Below are 7814 nucleotides of genomic sequence, written 5' to 3'. Positions count from 1 at the left end.
TTGGAGGTTCCGAATGTACAATTGCTCTTGGACTGAAATCTGCCTATTTATAACTAAGTAAATCCTATATTTAACTATGTACTTAACTTCCTTAACTAGGCTAGAAGCGGTCAAAGAATAACCATAAAAAAAGCATCTATTTCTAATCCTCCAGATGCTGTAAACAACAGCAGCCACTACCATATTCAAGATTGAAGCCATTACTCCCTTCCAATCTCTAGCCGTCCACTAAATTCAATAGGCCAAGCTTTGAATCCAAGCCAGTCAAAGATGATATTAAGAATCTTTCTAGAGAGGAAGCAATCAAAAAAGAGGTGAGGATGACTCTCTAGATGACTCTCGCAAACAGGGCAGACTATATTGGTCACTTGAACATGCATTCGGATGAGATTATCCCTGGTTAGGAGCTGAGAATTAACCACCTGCCATAGTAAAAATCTGTGTTTAGGAAGAGTTAGTTTACTCCAAACAGCTTGATAGTATTATTCTAAATTTGTAATATTATTAGCTTTTGAATTTATATGTTTTTATAATAATTTTTGTATTAAAATTTAAACTTATTATGATATTAAGAATAATACTTATTAAATTTATTTTGTTTAACATATTTATAAATTTAGTATTAATTGAAGCGAGTGATTTTATTAATTGGTTAAATATTGTAAAATAATTTTAAAATTTGTATAAATTTAATAGTTGTAATTTTTTTATTTTATATTTTATAAATTTATAATATTAAATTTGAAATATTAATTTTTTTTACATATACACATACCCAAAGTAAAAAAAATAAAAAATAAGAGAACAGCCCAAATCCTTTACTCACCGATCCCTCCCCCAAACCCTTCATTTGCTCTACCTGAACTTCACCTTCTCCCCAAAGAAAACCCCAGCTGCCCATCTCTCTAAACCTAGCGTCTCTCTCTCTCACTCATCCAAAGGTTACGGTGACGGCCACGGTGCGAAGGAGATTTGCGCAACAGTGGGTGGCGCGATGGGCTGCTTCTACGGTGAGCCGTTTCTCTAGTGATGGGGGACAGGTCACGATGAAGACGATGGCTCGATGGTTGTCCTCGGCGTCTTCGTTGAGCCGCTCATCTCTATATACTTCAATGTCTTGTTATTTGTCAGATTTTTTTTTCACCTGCTCATCTTATTGCCATGGGCTTATGAGAATCATGGAAATCTTAGATTATTATGTTGTTCACGAAATTGTATTATCCAAATCTTTTGGGTTTAAGAAGATTTTGCTGCATAATTTTAGTCATTGGGCTTTTGCTTTTCTTTTATTTATAGATTATTGAGATGTCCCCTCTCCGAAATTGCTATTAATAGTTCTTCTTTTAACCTGAAAAAATAATTCAAAATTATTAAATGTTTATATTATATATCGTTATTCAAACTTTAATTAGCTAAAGGATAAAAGAAGTCTCTACTTAGCACTTTATATTGGTGTTCCAAAGATTCATTACATAACTCAGCTTTGTCGCTGATGAATCAATAATTACACACACAGATATATGAAATTTATAATATTGTTATTTTCTTTTTGCTTTACCAGTTTCAGATATTGTACTGATAAACATGTAAGTTTGAATGTGGGTGATATTTTTGTACTTATATTCCTTATTTCACTAGTTGGTATATATGGCATGAGTTTCCTTTGTTCTTAAGTTTCTGGTCAAACCATGCTCAGATAAAATTAATAATAGAAAATTGAAATTATCCTAGCCCTTTAGTGGTATCTTAGGCCTGTTCTGGATTATGTTGACTATTTTTGTTAACATAACTTTTCTAGCCTGGACAAGATTCATATCATAATTATTGTTTGAATGGTAGAAATTTAAATTTTCTAATATGTTTTAGCATTGCATTGCTTCTTGAGACCCTATCGTTGCCCTAACAATTTCTTTTTTATTCGCCTGGGAGTTAGTTGGGGAAAGACCTTTTCAACATTTGTATGGTTGCTTATAGGATTTCAAATCGATCACCAATTTGATCTAATTGTTATTAGTGTTGCAAATTTTTTGCTCTAGTAATATCAATCAGATTTTCTGTTTTTGTTTCCTTCCTATTGAATTTGATCAATGGTGTTTATACTCTAATTGAGATTGTGCTTGTGTTTATAACTGGGTTTGCTTTGTTATTGTTAGACAAAGCTGGAAGGAATTTAAATCTTCTCATTTATTGTGCATTTACTAAAAGGTTCTAAATTCAACTTTTTTAGATCTTTTAGTGGGATTGATCTTTCTTAAATAAAGGAGCATATTTTCGGCCTTTAGTTTAGGGTTTCAACAGTTCTAATGTACCAATGAAACTACATTAATCAGTTCTAATGATTTTTTGGAACTGATTTTATGATGTGAGGATTTGAATAAACATGCCTTTAAGGTACTCATAAATAATCTTTCTGAGATTGAATTTCACTTACAGGTGGTGCCATGATATTGGTCGGGAGCATGCTACAAAGAAACCTCTACTTAAAACAGCTTTCCAGGTATTCCGTATAGTGCTTTTGCTGCATTTTTTTATTTTTAAGAAACAAAGATGTATTAATATATCATCTGAGTTACAATTTTATTATTTGTAAGTGAGTTATGTCGGCAAGGATAGGAATGCCCTATGGAGGCTTTATGAGTGATCTTTTTCATGTCATATTAAGTGATCTCTTTAAACTGTATATTAGTCCAAATTTGAAACTTGTGTGCACAAAATGTTAGTTGTTATTCATATCTTGGCTTCCTTTGTAACTGTATAACATGAATTTGTAGAGCTGAGGATTATGTAATTTTTCTTGAAATGTACAACTAGTAGTACTAATGTAAAACAATCACAATCAGCTTCTTAACTGGACTCAGTCCTCCTTAGCTTAGCTATACTCAAAACTCAATTAATATTTAACTAATCTTTATGATTTGATTTACCTTAATTAATGTTGTGGTCTACAGACTACTCATCTCTAAATTAATAAATGTAATTATAAATAATTAATATAGGAATATCTTGGACCATGCCATGGTTATCAATACTATTTACCAGACCATAACTCTTTCTTAGTTTCTCTTGCTCTTATGGCATCTTTGGCAGGGAAGCTTATGCATGGGCTTCACTATGATCAGTGTGGCACAGCTTCTGCTACTACTTTAAAGGTTTTTTTTTCTTTTTCGATATTGTTTTCTATATATAATCAATCAGGATATAATTTTAGTAATATATAAATACACAATATATATATTTATTGGTTTCAGCATGTTGAGGTTGTGGTGCCTATTCCGATGAAGAATGAGGTTTTGGTTAATGTGGAAGCTTTGGCTCTGAATCTAGTTGATTGGAAAATTCAGACAGGCATGTTTCACCCCATTTTCCCTCGCAAATTCCCCCACGTTCCTGGTATATATATATCTGATGTATATTACATACATAGTGCATGTCTTATATGTGTGTATATATGTATATTAATTTCTCGTTGTTTATTGTATATTTGCCAATGTGCTATGAATGATTGGTAATTTGGTTTATTAATGTTTATGTGATTTGATAAGCTAACTAGCTTGAGTACTTTTAAATCGAGACTGATAGGTATGTATTCCTTAGTTTAAAGAACCAAGAGTAACTACTTAAGCCTTGAGAAAGTGGTGATATTCTTAGCACTAAATGCTTAGAATTTAAGACTTAATTTTGAATAGCTTAACTTTGTCCGATCTTTTTTGTTTTTGTTTAATGTTGCTAATTTATTTTATTTTTCAATAGAAATGTAGAAATTTTGGTCTTTTATGTTTGAGGCTATCCAGTTTGATAAGAAAAATACGACTTTTATATAAATTATTTTTGTGACCAAAAACCAACCAAGGCAACAAGAAATTCTTCTTCAAGTTGTTGGGTATTATTTTCTTTCATGCTTGTAAGAATTATGTACAGTGAGGTTTTTATTTATGTATATAGTTTTGTTGTGTTCTACCATTGTATGTAATAGATAGATTAATTTCAATTGTAAAAGTTAGACTTTTTTTAAAAGGAAGATAATTAAATTGTTAATATAATTAGCTCCTTGTAAAATTTTTGTTATTATATAAGTTTTTAAATTTGTATACAAATGTTTCATTTAAATCATAATTTTTAATTTAAAATAAATATAAATTAATTTTTTAAAAATTAAAAGTATAACTTTTAAGAGCACGCATTGTGCGTCCTAAAAAAGATTAGTCGGTATTGCCAGCAACGACGACACCTAATAATTGTTAGCGTTGCCAGCAACGGCGACACCTAATAACTGTCGGCGTAGCCAGCAACAACGACACCTAATAGCTGTCGGCGTAGCCAGCAACGACGACACCTAATAACTATTGGCGTAGCTACTCCTACGCCGGCATAGGCAAATACGACTGTTAGTCGACTGTTGTCATTGCTCAATAGCGACAGTTAAAAACTGTCGGAAAATCCCATTTTTGTAGTAATGTGACCAAAGACTAAAAGACACAATACTTAATTAAAGATTGTCTCATGGCTGGCCTCATAGTCCGAGTCATATGTTGGGTGTTCATGAAGTGAGTTTCATCCTGTTGGTTCTTCATCCTGATCACTGGCAGCTGGAGGGCAGGCGTCGTAGTCTGTATACCCCATGTTCCATTCTTTTCCTGTGTATTGGAAAAGATAAGGATCTTGCATATCTGCAGTGTCAACATATGGGTCTTGTGAATCTTCAAAGTAATTTTTTTTTTGCAAAATTACCCCTTCAGTGTCAGTCAATTTGTACAGTGATGGATATTTTTGCTCTAATGTTTCTTCGAGTTTGGTGGCCTGATTTGTTTCATTTTATGAAATATGGAAGGCTTCAAGGGCCCTCGTTATTTTGCGAGTATAGTCGAAAGGGAACGTCTCCCAAGGAGCATCTTCTTCTGGCTTGGGCCATAATTCAGGAGGTATAATCTGATTTTTCTCAAATAGACTTTTTTGGATGTCCATGTATTTTTGGCCCCCAAGACCACATAATGGTTCTTCTTTTGACCCGTAGACTTCGAATGCTGGATTGATAACTATATTCTGCTCTTCATCAAACTTGGCATTAAGACTAAGAAAGAGAACAGTATAATAGTTCATTAGGCTGACAACATTTGGGCTTGGTGGGTAGATAGAAGTGAGCCTGTTATTTTGGACATTTTTCCATTCAGTCGATAGGACCTTTTTCCATTTTTCCAATGGAGCGAACCAGGACAGAATGTCCATTTGGACTTGGTAAGCTGGTTTGAACCTTTCTTGGTCCAAGAATGATTTTATGGATGTGTGCAAGGCCATAGTTTGTACCTCGACAACTATGGTAAAAACACTGGCCAAATACCAGAAAAGATGAGCTCCTAGTTTTGGTGTGAAGATAACATCTCAAAGAGGTATGATTTGTGCAAATGGATACTTTGGATGATTAGCATTTGAATGGTATATTGAATTGTGCTATTTTTTTGCATGTGCTATCATCTAGTCAAAATATTAATTTGTTTCCAAATTCCAATATATACATATGTTTGTATATGTGATTGATATATATAGAAAAAGACAAGTCAATTGTGTGACTTACGATCATAAATGATAGATTGCTAGATCAATTATCTCGAAGGTTAATCTAAAAACTTATAATAGTAGTTGCCTTCAGATATGATCTATATTGCATACTATCTCTACTTCAGAAATCTTTAAAGGAAGGATTTAGAAAAATATTTTTGACAATAAACACTCTGATATTTTATTGATTCGTAATTCTCTGACAAATCAATTTGGAGTGTGTAAGTTGTGCAGATCCGTGTGAGAAATTGCTGGGTTTATTAATTCGTTAGTTTGTCTAACTAACTAGGTTGATTATCATCTCTCCCAAGGGTTACCTAGAAGTCTAATTATTTTTTACCTTATTGCAATCTATATTTAGAGAATTAGTTCCTCTTCAACAGATAGAAAAACAAAAACTTCATTATTTTATAAAACTATATAATAAAAGAAACATAAATTATCTAAATTAAATGCATGTATACATTATACAATAAACACTTTCTCTAATACTTTTCAGACCTACCTTCAAAAAATGATCGCTTTGGTAAGTACTATTTTGTGAATTATACAATAAAGTTGTGACTAGTGTAAATTCACACACATATATATTTCTAATTATACAATATTTCATCTCTATGTTGCTTGGTGATCTTGTGAAAATAATACATTAAAAGCAAAACTTGTATTTTACTAAGCATTTTTTCTCATAATTTTAAATATTTTAGTACTGGTATAAGGAAATAATTAAATATTTTACCAAGAAACTATACTACCAATAGCATCTTCCATATGGCAAATGTTAGATGTATGCCTCCAAAGAAATGTATTGGGATTTCTTGCAAAATCTATTCCCACATTCATGGCATTTGGACCAAGAGGAACATGATGGACCTCATCTTTTGGGTCACTAGAAATTAAGTAGGAACATTTACATCCTAACACATATATAACAAAATAATATCAACTATGTTAGTTATTTTTTTATATGTGGAGATATTAATGTTAAATAACATAAATAACCAACATTATTAATTTATTTTCTAATTAATTATACCCATTATATTTTAATTAAAATACAATTCTCTTAAATACAACAATACCATATTTGTAATATCAACTTGAAAGCAATTATATAATGGGTTTATGTTTCTTTAGACCCTGCGTTTTGGCTCATTACATGTTTAGACCCTGTGTTTTAAAAAATTACTTTTTGGACCCTGTGTTTTCTAAAATAGTTCAAATAGACCCCTAAACCTGATTTTGATCAAAGTTTTTTTTAACTAAAATCACAAATAATTAATCAAACTAACAACTCAGAACAAAAATACAGTCATTCTGCCTAAGAACGGTATTGTTATATTCAATTTTTTGTTCATCAAATTCAGGTTTAGGGGCCTATTTGAACTATTTTACAAAACACATGGTCCAAAAAATAATTTATCAAAACACAGGGTCAAACAGGTAATGAGGCAAAACATAAGGTCTAAAAAGGTATAAACCCTTATATAATTAAAAAAATGAAATTGTGGTTGAATCAAAGAAAAAGAAACTGTCGAATCTTGGAAAGGAACAAATGAGTAGTTTTTATTGCCTTATTATTATTATTATTAGTGTTTGATGTAACTTTCGAGTGTATATCCAATAGATTTTATTACACACTATTTTATTTATTATTATTTACTATTCAAATTACTTGATTGAGAATATATACTATATGGTATATAGTATCATTTGTGTTATACCAAATTTTTTATTCCACTAACTAGTATCCAACATACTATTTATTTAGGAAACAACACTTTGGATTGATTCCAGTTTTTATTTGGCAAGTTTTTAAGTTAGGACATGTTTTATACTATATATATGTTTTTGCTTCAAAATCTTGAGAAATTATAAAGTAAGAAAATAATGTTTGGTAGGAAAATAATCGTATTCTTTGTTTTGTGGTATTTATAAGTTTATATTGTCAAGTTTTTTCTACGAATGGTATCCAAAAATTATGGTATTTATAAACATAGCATTTTTGGTCCATTTTTCTACTCTTTGTTTGTATTGAGATGTTTTTGGGTTTGATACTTAATGATATTTTTTCTACTAATTAGTATCTAAAGCATAGTATTCACCTTTTAGTCTAATTGTTTACTCTTTTGGCATACTTTTTGGAGTTAAAGTTTTATAATGAGTTTTTTTTTCTTTATGCGAATTAGTATTCAAAACATAACATTGACTGATTTTTGTCTATTTTTTACTAACTTATGCTTTTTACTATTTTTTTTATA

At 30.9% G+C, this 7814-nt stretch overlaps 1 long non-coding RNA gene across 2 annotated transcripts in view; it reads left to right on the top strand.

The window, feature by feature from the left end:
- Positions 1-804: 804 nt before the first annotated feature.
- LOC133804034 (uncharacterized) overlaps positions 805-7814 on the top strand; it is a 32968-nt gene continuing 25958 nt past the window's right edge. Inside the window, exons 1-3 of one of the 2 annotated variants that reach the window (XR_009878277.1) lie at positions 805-2497; positions 3088-3149; positions 3249-3390. This is a non-coding gene — a long non-coding RNA (uncharacterized LOC133804034). Of the gene's footprint in view, positions 2498-3087; positions 3150-3248; positions 4056-7814 lie in introns of those variants that run through there. The other variant, XR_009878276.1, reaches the window with a different exon arrangement.

Source organism: Humulus lupulus, chromosome X (assembly GCF_963169125.1).
Source record: "Humulus lupulus chromosome X, drHumLupu1.1, whole genome shotgun sequence".
Lineage (NCBI taxonomy): Eukaryota > Viridiplantae > Streptophyta > Magnoliopsida > Rosales > Cannabaceae > Humulus > Humulus lupulus.
This window is presented reverse-complemented; position numbering and strand designations above follow the sequence as displayed.